Source organism: Cricetulus griseus, chromosome 2 (genome assembly GCF_003668045.3).
Source record: "Cricetulus griseus strain 17A/GY chromosome 2, alternate assembly CriGri-PICRH-1.0, whole genome shotgun sequence".
NCBI lineage: Eukaryota > Metazoa > Chordata > Mammalia > Rodentia > Cricetidae > Cricetulus > Cricetulus griseus.
Genome location: NC_048595.1, coordinates 266,393,666 through 266,405,612, shown reverse-complemented (window position 1 = coordinate 266,405,612; position 11,947 = coordinate 266,393,666).

Here is an 11,947-nt window from a genome sequence, read left to right as displayed (position 1 = left end):
AAGCATATCGAGAAGAAAGGGTTTGTTTCAGCTTAGCTTCATATCATAGTCCATCACTGAGGGGAGTCAGGGCAGAAACCTGGAGACAGGAGCTGATGCAGACACCATGGGAGAATGCTGTTTAGTTGGTTGGCTTGCTCAGCCCACTTCCTTGTAGCACTCAGTGTCAACAGAACAAGAGTAGCACTACCTACAAGGAGCTGGGCAGTGAGCTCCACATCAGAATGATCATCAGAATGCACATAGGTTGCCTACAGAACAATCTGGTGGGTGCCTTTTCTTAATTTAGATTCCAGCTTCCCAAATGGCACTAGCTTGTGACAGATGGCATAAATCTAGCCAGCCCATCGCCCCTCTGGGCAGGTGGGTGAGCAGGCTCTGGCTCATCCTGTAGTTGTCCTGTTCATACAGACCCTCCCCTTTACTCCCTGCTTATATCTCTAGAATGCCACAGGATAAATGGTTTTCGGGGGTTTGTTTTTTAGACTTTTTACCTTTAGAATAAGAATAATCAGTTGTTTGAAGGAATTGTAGAGCTATAGTGTTAATCTCTGTAACTTAAAATGGTTTCCAGTTTCCAGTCTCCTATGGCTACTTTAGTGTGGAGAACTCTAAACAGGTTTACTGATTTTCTAAAGTAAGCATCTGGCTAGGGCTGGGAATGTAGCTTTCTGGTAGAGTGCTTGTCGGGATGCATGAGGATTTGGGCTAGATCCCCAGCCCCAGAAAAAAAAAAAAAGGTAGGGGAGAAGGCTAGGAAGTCTATTTTTGTTTTCTCTGATGTTACTTTTAATGAGTCTTTTCCTTTGCTTCTGTAGTTTATTTCATCTCTGATAAATAGGGAATGCCATTCATTGCTGTCACTTAGTAGCCATAGCTCCTTGCTAAGTGCCTGCTCCCTGTCAGTTTTACAATCTGTGACCCATCTTTCCACACTGATTTTGAGAGCTTTATGCATATGTTTTAGATGGCCATCCCAGTGCCTGGAAAAAATCACAGATGATTATTAATTGGGAGCTCTGGGAGTAGATGGCTGTGAGGAGACCACTGACTTCCATCCTAATAGACACAGCTTCAAAGCTGCTTTTTGTAGTTTTGATTATTACAGACCTGAAGATCAAACCCAGGGCCCAGCACAGCATAGGCATGAACACTACTGCTGAGCTGTGCTCTCCAAGGCAGCCTTTTCCATTTAAACAGTTTCTAGCTTCTGTAAGCCTCCATTCCTTTACCTGCAAACTGAAATAACCATGTTTTTTTCCCCTTATCCCTCTGTGAGAACTGAACAGTAGAGATGGAAAGGCCCTATGCTTTAGTTAAGATCAGATTTGCTGTAATGGGACACTATGACCACAGCTACTCTTATAAAGGAAAGCATTCATTGAAGCTAGCTACTCTTATATTTTTATTTGTGAGCCTAGCCTTTAGCAGCTGAGCCATCTCTCCAGCCCCACAGCTGCTCTTATAGAGGAAAGCATTTCACTGGAGTGGGCTTACAGTTCAGAGGTTTAATCCATTATCATCATGGGAAGAAGATGGCAGCATGCAGACAGACATGGAGCTGGAGAAAAAGCTGAGAGTTCTACATCTGGATTGCCAGGCAGCAAGAAGAGAGAGGATAACACTGGGCCTGTCTTGAGCTTCTGAAAACTCAAAGCCCACCCCTGTGACATACTTCCTCCAAAGGTCACACCTCCAATAATTGCAGTCTCTATTTGTCTATGGGGGCCATTTTCATTCCACCACCACACCCTGTCAGGGAAAGGTGGTTGCAGGAGGGGTGAGTTCAATGAGAATTGTCACTGTTATCTCAGTAATTCGAGTATAAAGAACTTCAGAAGCCTAGAAGTTCCACTGTCTCCAACAGTCTTTGAAGTCCTGTAAATATTTTTTTCTGAGGCAGGGTCTCATTCTATAGCCCTGACTGGCCTGGGACTTGATATGCAGATGGGGCTTCCCTTGAACTCACAGTGATCCACCTGTCCATGCCGCCCAAGCATTGGGATTAAAAGTGCACATCACTATTCCCAGTTTAAGTTTATTTTTGTTAGTGTATATGAGCAAAGCCCTTCATGCATTCAGTAACTTAAAAACATTGATGGGTAGGTTCAATCACAGCTCCAACAATTTAAAAAGAAAGGACAGTTTTGATGTGTCTCGTTAGGAAGCCAAACGTAGACTCAAAAGAAGTTGATTTCCTAAGTGATTTCAGAGCCTAAACTTGATGTTGATAAGTTTGTCACTTTTCTCAGTCATTGTCACTTCTTTCATTCCATTTCCACACTTTGAGTCATAACCTACTCAGTCCATATTTGTCATGATAAGTGACCTAAGCCCTTTGGAGATTCTTAAAAGACCCTTTAGACTTGGGGTCACCTCTTTTGCTTCAGCTTTGTCATTTTCTCCTTTGGAGGCTGGTGTTAGGGAGGGCCTCACACGTGCCAGGCAAACCCTCCACTGTCCAGCCATACCCTTGCCCAGACTCTTTAGCTTTGATTATAAATCAGAGACCACTAAATGGCTGCTTTATTTATTGAGCATGAGTGTACCAATGGGTTGAACATATCATATATGGAGAATAGTTTGCATTAAAATGTCTATCCTAGTAGGACTATTACAAACACATGACTGTCTTACAGTTTGAGTTCACTGAAAGGTCATTTGTGTTTGAGAAATGTCCAAGTAGAAGAAAAGTGATTTATATATTAATAGTGTCTGACTGGATTGGAAAGATCACTTGAAGCTTAAGTTCTGTACTTTTCTGTCACCCTTGCAAAACTCTATGAAATAATTGCTTAGTCTCCATCTATATTGTATTTATTGGTCTAAAAGACTTGGAGACCCTGCTTATGCAGGCCAGGATTATTGATAGATTTTTCTATGGCAAGAATTCCCTCTTGTATTGTTTGTGTATCTGTGTATATGTGTGTGTATGTGTGTGTATCTGCCCGTGTACATGTGTGTGTATGTGTGTATGTGTGTGTGTATCTGCCTATGTACATGTGTGTATGTGTGTTGTGTGTGTTTGTGTGTGTATATGCGCATATGTATATATGTGTATAATATGTGTGCATATGTGTCTGTCTGTGTGTATGTGACTATGTCTATGTGTGTATGTTTGTACATGTGCCTCTGTATGTGTATATGTGTGTGTAATAGGGATTGAACCCTAGTTCTCTCGATTGTTAAGCTACTAAGCATAGGCTGTTATACACCTGCCTCTATCTTGTTATTAAAATGATGAGATGAATTGAATTTCCAAGAGACATTTCTTAGAGTCAGCAAACATGAAGCACTGATACTAGGAACTAGAACAATCACTAAGAAGTGATTCCACCTAAGAGAACTTCAGTTAAGTGGAGGGTGTGGCATGTGCATGAAACTAAATAAAGGAGCATATGATGCACTCAGTGAGGAAATAAAAGATTTAATTTAATGTGTCGAGGTCAAAGGAGGGATGATCTTGAGGAAGCAGAAGGTATTTTTCATGTTGAATAATTCATGAGAAATTTTATTCTCGGATATACAAATCATGAAAGGCTCCACATCTTCTTGGGGTTATGATTATCTTCAATTATATCTTCAGACCAAAAGAAAAGCCATAAACTTCATTTCATAGTGGCACTTGGGACCACAAGGCATATATCCAGGGTTATACAGGCATGTTCTTTCAAACACAGAGTCTAGTTAAGCTCTCCCTTCATATTTTGGAACCTAGAAAAAGCTGATCATATGTGTGCTAGTTGTGTTCTGGATGGCCTGCTCCATGAAGTCATCCTCTCACATTAAAGCACCACTGTGATGAATTATGAAGACTCCAGCTATGTAAGTACATCCAAAATTCCCTCCACAGTAATGACAGAATCACCCCCCAAGTCATAGTCAAGTCTGTGTTGTTCTTGCAACTAAAGCAGAAAGATGAAGTACAGGAGCTTGGAGAGGTGGCTTAGAAGTTAAGAGCTCTGCTGTTCTAGGAGAGGACCAAAGTTTGGTTCTCAGGACACACAGGGTAGCTATCTCCATCTGTAAGTCCAGGTCTAGGATGGCACTCTCTTCTGGCCCCCAAAGGCATTGTACACAAATGGTGCACAGACATATACACAGGCAATACACTTATACACAAACAATAAAAATAAGCAAGTATTTTAAACATACTGCATATATAAATGAAAGTATTGTATCTGGATCCTTTCTGGAACCTCTGGCCCAGCCTTCAGGAAGCAGCATCACCAAGAGGTCAGCCTATCTTCTAACCAGCCTTTCTCTGTAACAGTAGGGCACAGGCACTAACCAGCCAAATACAGTCTTCTCCTTAGGTTGACCCTACACTTGTAAGATTATCAACCCCCACTGCTGCATCAAACTATGGAGGCTCAGACAGGACCTGTGAAGTCCACACCCTTGGGTGGAGAAGGAAACTGAAGTTCAGAGAAGATAATCCAGAGAGAGAAAGCAGAATTAGATCTCAGACTTGGGTTTTCACACTTCTCTGTGGACTCCTGGGTTACAGGTTTGACTGTAGCTCCCAGGCCATGTCCACCTGTGACAAAGCCCAAGTCATTCACCTACCTTCTGGTGACCACACTCCTGGAAATCTCCTTGTTCCATGGAATCAACAACTCCAAGACAGACCCCTAGTTTGGGTCACTAATAGTTAACTGGTGCCTGCAATGTAGACTGCTTACTGACATGGCCAAAGCTTCCAGAGTTTCTACTAACTAGTCCCTTCCTGTCACCATAATGAACAACCTAACACATATTTTGAAAAAAATATTTATACAAACAGATTTTTCAAATTTAATTTTCATGTTTGTTTTATTTTAAATTATGTGTCTCTGTGTGTATATGTAAAGTTCAATGTCTGTGGATGTCACAAGAGGACATCGGGACCCCCAGGAAGAGTTACAGGTGATTGTGAGCCACTGGATGAGGTTGATAGGAACTGGTCTCGGGTCCTCTGTAATGGCAGTATAAGCTCTTAGTCACTGAGCAGTTCCCCAGCCCACAAGAAGTTTTATTTTTTATTTTTATTTTATTAGTTTTTTATTTTTAAAACAATCTTATTTTACATCAATCTCAGTTCCCTCTCCCTCCCATTCTCCCATTCCCCTCACCATCTTCCCACCCCACCCCACTACTACCCAGAGAGGGCAAGGTCTCCCATGGGGAAATCATCAAAGTCTGTCACATCATTTGGGGCAGGACTGAGGCCCTCCCCCTGTATCTAAGCTGAGCAAAGTATCTCTCCATAGGGAGTGGGCTCCAAAAAACTAGTTCATGCAGTAGGGATAAATCTGGTTCCACTGCCAGCAACTCCACAAACTGCCCAAGCCCCCCAACTGTCACCCACATTCAGGTGACCTGGTTCAGTCTTATGCAGGATCCCTAGCTGTCAGTCTGGGTTCCATGACTTGCTCCCACTTGCTCAGGTCAGCTATTTCTGTGGGTTTCCCCAGCATAGTCTCGACCCCTTTGCTTATCACTCCTCCTACTCTACAACCGGACTCGAGTTCGAGTCAGTACTTAACTGTGAATCTCTGCTTCTGCTTCTATCAGCTACTGGATGATGTCATTTAAGGTAGTCATCAATCTCATTGTAGGGGAAGGGCATTTAAGATAGCCTCTCCACTATTGCTTAGATTCAAGAAGATTTGATTAATTGTTTGTTTGTTTATTTATTAGTTGTTTGAGGCAGAATCTTTATATGTAGTCCTAGCTATTGACCTTGAATTCCCTATATAGACCAGGCTGGTCTTGAACTCACAGACATCTGCCTGCCTCTGCCTCCTAAATGTTGGAATTAAAGGTGTGCACACCCATGCCTAGTCACAAGTAGATTTTAAAGTGATAAAATGTCATTACAATTATGGAGTCAGCCTGGATTGTACTATGCCATATGCAGGAACTCCCTTTGTGGAGTTTAATGTTAGAAGCACACTATATATTATTTATGATTCATCATTTAAACATTTTCATAATGCTGATTGACTAAAAATATATCATGAATGCACAGTTTGGTTGCTTTTGCATCTGCAATTAGAAAAAGATTCAATAGAAGCAACTCTGTTGACACCTGAGTTGAAGTACCTTCTTTATCTGTGTGCCATGAGAAACCAGGAGCAGGCCCTTTTCAAGCCGATGCATTGAGGCTTTCCCAGGCCTTGCCAGCCACTCTTGGCTCTGCTGCCTCACAAATGTTGGCTTGACTCCCAACTGTTAGCTCTCCTGAAAACTGTTGTTGCCTATAAACCAAGAAAATGTGATTCGTGCAAAGGTAGTATACAAAGATACTCTGCTTTAGTATGGCCTTTTCAAAACAAATGATTGGGAACTTACACAGTTGTTGATCAGTATTTCTTGGGATCACCTTTGAACAGAATCAAGCACTGTATTCCAGTAAGTGTCGTGGAGCATGTTCAAACACGCTAGACTACATTTTGGATATTCTTCAAGAAGAAAGCAAAGTGTAATGGAATGCCTGGAATTTGCTCAAAGTTTAGACTCTTGCCAGTTTGCATGTTAAGGTTGTCCTGATCTTACCCCATAGGAAGTTTCTAGATGTCCTGGCATTCCTGCCTTGTTAAGAGTTAATTGTACCCTTCTTGGTTATTTAATTTTTACTAAGCTCTTAAAAATGCCTCAAAGGGAGAGGGAGAAGGGATTGACATGTGAAGCAAGCTTGTTCCTAATTTGAACTAATAAAAAAATCAAAAAACAACTGAAAAAATGCCTTAAAGGGGTTGACCAGTCCCTTGTGAATCATAACTTTTAAAGGGGTAGGCAGGGAACATCCTCAGGGACTTCCCTGCTTACACAGGCTTACTGCTTGCCTTTCTCTGTGTGTAGACATGTCTGGACCCCACTTCCACTCTTTACAAGGCCTACAGAAGTTAAAGAGACATGCACACACACCATTTACTTATTGTAAGCAGGATCTCATGTAACTTACACAGACATCAGACTTAATACGAATCTGATCATGAACTCTTGATTCACCTGCCTCCACCTCCCAAGAGTTGGAGTTTCAGGAATGTGTCATCAATGTAAGTTTCGAATTTCTTAACTACTGTCACTCAATAACTGATCAACAAAGAGCAAAAGTGACAATAAGTATGATATGGACATGTTTTCTAAGGAAAATAGACATGACATTAGGGTAATGGAGAAAGAATTATTTTCCACCAGATGATTAATTCCAAGTCTCTCCTATAAAATGAATAAATAAGCACAGGAACTTTGGTCAAAAAAAAAAACTAGGCCCGCCAGGTGTAGTGGTTCACACCTTTTATCCCAGCACTCACTCTGTGAGTTTGAAACCAGCCAGAGCTACATAGTGAGACCCTGCCTAAAAACAAAGAAACAAACAAACAAAAAGGAGAAAGACATAGGCCAAGGGGCATGCACTGATACTGAGTGCTTGCTACATGACAGTTACCTTCTGATGAAGTGCATAATTTAATCTGTAGACGTTTACAATGCTGGCCATTCAGCCCTACACTGACCTTTGAGAGAACAGAACCTGAAAGCCATGACTAGATACAATACAGCATTTCAACCCAATTCTTTCTGATACCCAAACTCATAATATTTTCACCACATTACCAGGAAAGTAAATTAGCCTAGTGAAAAAGTTGTTGTTGGAGGGTGTTTGTACACAGAAGATAGAGAAGAACTATCTAGCTAGGCAGGATGGTACATATCTGAAACCCCAATTGGAAGTGGGGGTGGAGTCAGGAGGATCAGGAGTTCTAGGACATCTTTAGCTACATAGCAAGTTAGCGATACAGATGGTATTATATAAAACCATGTCTCAAAAAAGGAGGGTGAAAAAAATCCAGATACCATTTACTGTCACCCTTTACAAGGCAGGAAAGAAAGTTTCTCTATTTTGATAGTCTGAACTCTTCTATGGCCCTGTAGCAAAAGGTATTATCCAGGAAGGAAACATTCATATGCCTTCGGAAATCATGAGTTCTCTTTCTTTCCTGGGCACCTGCAACAGGTGGTTTGGGGAAAATCAGTGACTCAGACCCTTGAATGTTAACTAAACTTGTTGCATCTGATGATTCTGCATATGTAAAGAATGTAGGGGGCATGCTTAGGGTGTTGACTCTGCACAGGGACTAAGGTGGAAACTGTGGACTCTCTAAAGTCCAAGTGTATAGGAGAGACTGGAGACTTGGAAGATGTGGGTCATTTAATAGAAAGGGTCTATAAAAGTCCTTCAAGTAGCTGGTCATGGTGACACATGCTCACAATTCCAGCACATGGAAGGGTGAGGCAAGAGGATTGCAGGAGTTCAATCAACCTGGTTCCAGTGTGAAATCATTTCTCAGAAAAAAAAATAGTCTTGAAATAATTTCTTTTTATGCCTGTTTTCCTAAATGATGGGTTTTATTTTTTATGTATTTGACATATTTTTTCCATTTTTTTAATTTAAATTAGAAACCAGCTTCTTTTACATTTCAACCCCAGTTCCCCTCCCTCCCCTCCTCTCCTGCCCCCCCACTGGCCCCCTATTTCATCCCCTTTCTGCTCCCCAGGGAGGGTGAGTTCTTCCATGGGGGTCTCCAAAGTCTTTGACAGGTTTTTTTTGTTTTTTTTCTTTTTTTTTCTTTTTTTTTGAGGAATGGTTTGAGGAATGGTTTGTTTTAGCTTACAGTCCACAGTACAGCCATTTTGGTTAGGAAGCGAGGGCAACTGGGGCTTGAGGTTGCTGGTTACAACATGCGCTGTTAAGGAACAAAGAGCATGAATGCTTGTTCATGCTTAGCTTCTGTTTCCAGTTGTAACCCAACAGACTTTTATCTTGTTGGTTTGTTTGTTCATTCCTTTGTTTAAGACAGGGTCTCATGATGTAGTCCTGGATGGCCTGGCACTCACTGTGGGTGCCAGGCTGCCCTCTAGCTCATAGAGACCCACCTGCTTCTGCCTCCTGAGTGCTGGGATTAAAGATGTGAGCCACTTGTGCCTAGTATGACAAACTTTTAAAGTTATTTCTACAAGTGACTATTTATTTCCATGTATATTTTTAAAATATTTATTTTTAAAATCCCAATTATTTTATTCATTCTTTGAGAAATTCATACATTGTATTTTAATATTCATCCCCTTACCCTAACTCCTCCCAGATCCACCCTGTTAGATCTGGATTCATCCAGGCAGCTTGGGGGGAAAAAAGAAACAAATAAACATCTCCAGAAGCATAATTGTTCCTCTAATCAGAACACCTGAAGAGACTCGAGTCTCTGAGGAAGTGTAGACTGTGCACACGCTGTGTGGGAGTCTTTGAGTTTTATAGAACACAGAGGGGGATGTCAGGGACAGTTCTCATGCAGTCAGGAAGTAGTGGGCACCAGAGGGTTTGGCATATGATTTTACCAGAAGCTTTCACAGATGCCATCAGCCAAGGGTCCTTTCTTGGAGCATTGCAAACCACCTGAGGCTTGTAGGTAGTTAACCCTTCACATCCCATTCCATCCATACCACCCTACCCTCTCTTGAAACCTCATCAAGCCTGAATTTTCTCCTAAATTTATTTTTATTTTGTATGTGTGAGTGTTTTCTCTACATCTATGTCTGAGTACCATGTCCATGCCTGGTGTCTAAGGCAGCCAGAAGAGGAAGGCCAGATGTCCTGGAACTAGAGTCACAAACAATGAGTTGTCATGTAGCCAACCCAGATCCTTTGTAAGAACTGAGCCACCATCTCTCCAGCCCCCAAAGCATCTTGATAGAACATCTCTTCTTTCTTCATTTTTTACCTTTAAACTTGAAAAAAGTATTTAGAGTGGGGTGTATCTGTGTGTGTGTGTGTGTGTGTGTGTGTGTGTGTGTGTGTGTGTCCGTGTGTCTGTGTCTGTCTGTCTGTGTTACAGAGGTCAAATGTCAGCTTGAGGCAGGGGTTGGTTTTCTCCTTCCACCGTTTGTCAGGTTTGGCAGCAATCACCTTTACCTGGTAAGCCATTTCATTGACCTCTCTTTCCTTCTTTACTTTTTGTTCCCCTCCTTTCCATTTCTCCTTTCTTTGTGCACTAATTGCCTTCCTTCCTCCTCCGACCCCCCCATTCCTTCACTTTTGTTTGTTTGTTTTAAAATAGGCTCTCACTTTGTAGCTCAGGCTGGCCTGGAACTTAATATATACTCAAGACTAGACTTGAACTCATGGCAATCCTCCTACCTCTCCTCTTGAGTGCATCATGCTCTGTGATGTATGGTCTTCAGTGACTGTGTCTATGAGTCTGAAATGACTATAAATCATTCACTGAGCAAAATTGTGGAACACTTGCTGTGTGCTGGGCCCTGGGGTGCACTGTAGGGTGGTAAGCCACTTCAAGATCTATAGAGAATAGTCTCAAACCCATCTTCCTTCTGGAGATGCTGCCATGTCCACCAATAAATCAAAGAAGCGCCTCCACACTCACCTTCATGACAAAGGAGAGGACATGTTTAAATGTGTGCAAGAAGCTGAGGAATAGGAAGCTGGACTTCATGGGAGACAAAGGATTTAAACCTCTCAAGAGTTCTCCAGCTGAAGGAGCTCCAGAGAGCTGCAAATGATGTCAGTGCAGGTGCACGTGGGCATGGTCAGAAACTCAGCTCTACATTCTGCAAAGGTGATGGCGTTTCTATCAAAGGCAGATATGCACAGTATGTATTTGTGTATAAACAGGCATATGCACATCCAGATGTTCTAGGACTTCGTCTATATTTGTATGAAGTGTTAGATTACCAGTTGGCAGGTTGAATTGTGTTTATAACTTCAGGAGAGTAGGGATAAAAGAGGGGAATCTAAGCCAGATATGATGGCGCACGCTTTTAGTCCTAGCACTCCTGAGGCAGAGGCAGGTGGATCTCTTGAGTTTGATGCTAGCCTGGACCACAGATAAGAGTTCTGGAACAACCAAGGCTACATAGAGAAACTCTGTCTTGTTACACATGTACACACACACACACACACACACACACACACACACACACACACACACACACACCGGAAGTCTTGAGGTATTTTAAGTTGTTAGAATTTGTTGTAGGGTTGAGAATTGTCCTCAATTGAATGACACATTGGAGTGGGGTGAACCTCATGAGTGGTTAAGTTCCTAAAGATATTTATATAGATTTCTATATGCTTCATATGTAGAGAAGCCTGAGTGATGCTGTATTTCTCTGGCAAATGTCACCCTTTCAGCCTTCTTTGTGGCTGAACATGCATAACATGTGTTACATTTTCTTCATCCATTTATCTAGATGGACATCTCGACCAATTCCATAGTTTTCCATTAGTGTCATCGTAAGCATAGGGTACTCTGGTATCTTACGACCACAGCTCCCAGTGGGTGAACTTCTTCTATATCTCAGAACTTGCCAACTCCAGCACTGCCTCCCTCCCCTTGCCTCTGCCTAGAGATGGTAATGGCCTCCTACTATGGGGTCCTCAGGAGCCCTGCTGTTTTTTATGTTTTCCCCCAGGTGTAAACTCAGTTCTTTGACCCTTTTCATTATCTCTTTTGTGTACCATCTGTCCCCTGTTGAGATCCAACTGACATAATCTTTTTAGTGTATTACAGCTTTGAGGCTTTATAGTGTTGAAGAATAAAGAACAACTCAGAGTCAGGTAGTAGAGTTAACTTAGTTCAGGTCTGAGCTGATGCTAGTTTAAAAATATTGTGGATTGAATTCAAGTACTTGGGTAGGCTAGAGGGATAAGCTTTGTTATTGGAACAAGATAAGAGGCAAATCCTTCAGCACCTGTACAGCTCAGCATCTGTACCCAAGAGCTGAGCAGGGTCCCTTCCAAGGCAAATATTCTCAGTTTTTCCCCCTCTGGATGTTATTGATTCTGGTAATTCAGCTTGGGTTTTCCCTCTTGTTCTTGAGTGGCTTGCTCATCCTTGTGTAAAGTCCCTTGTGTGGATTTACATTGTTCTTCTGTTTATGCATGTCT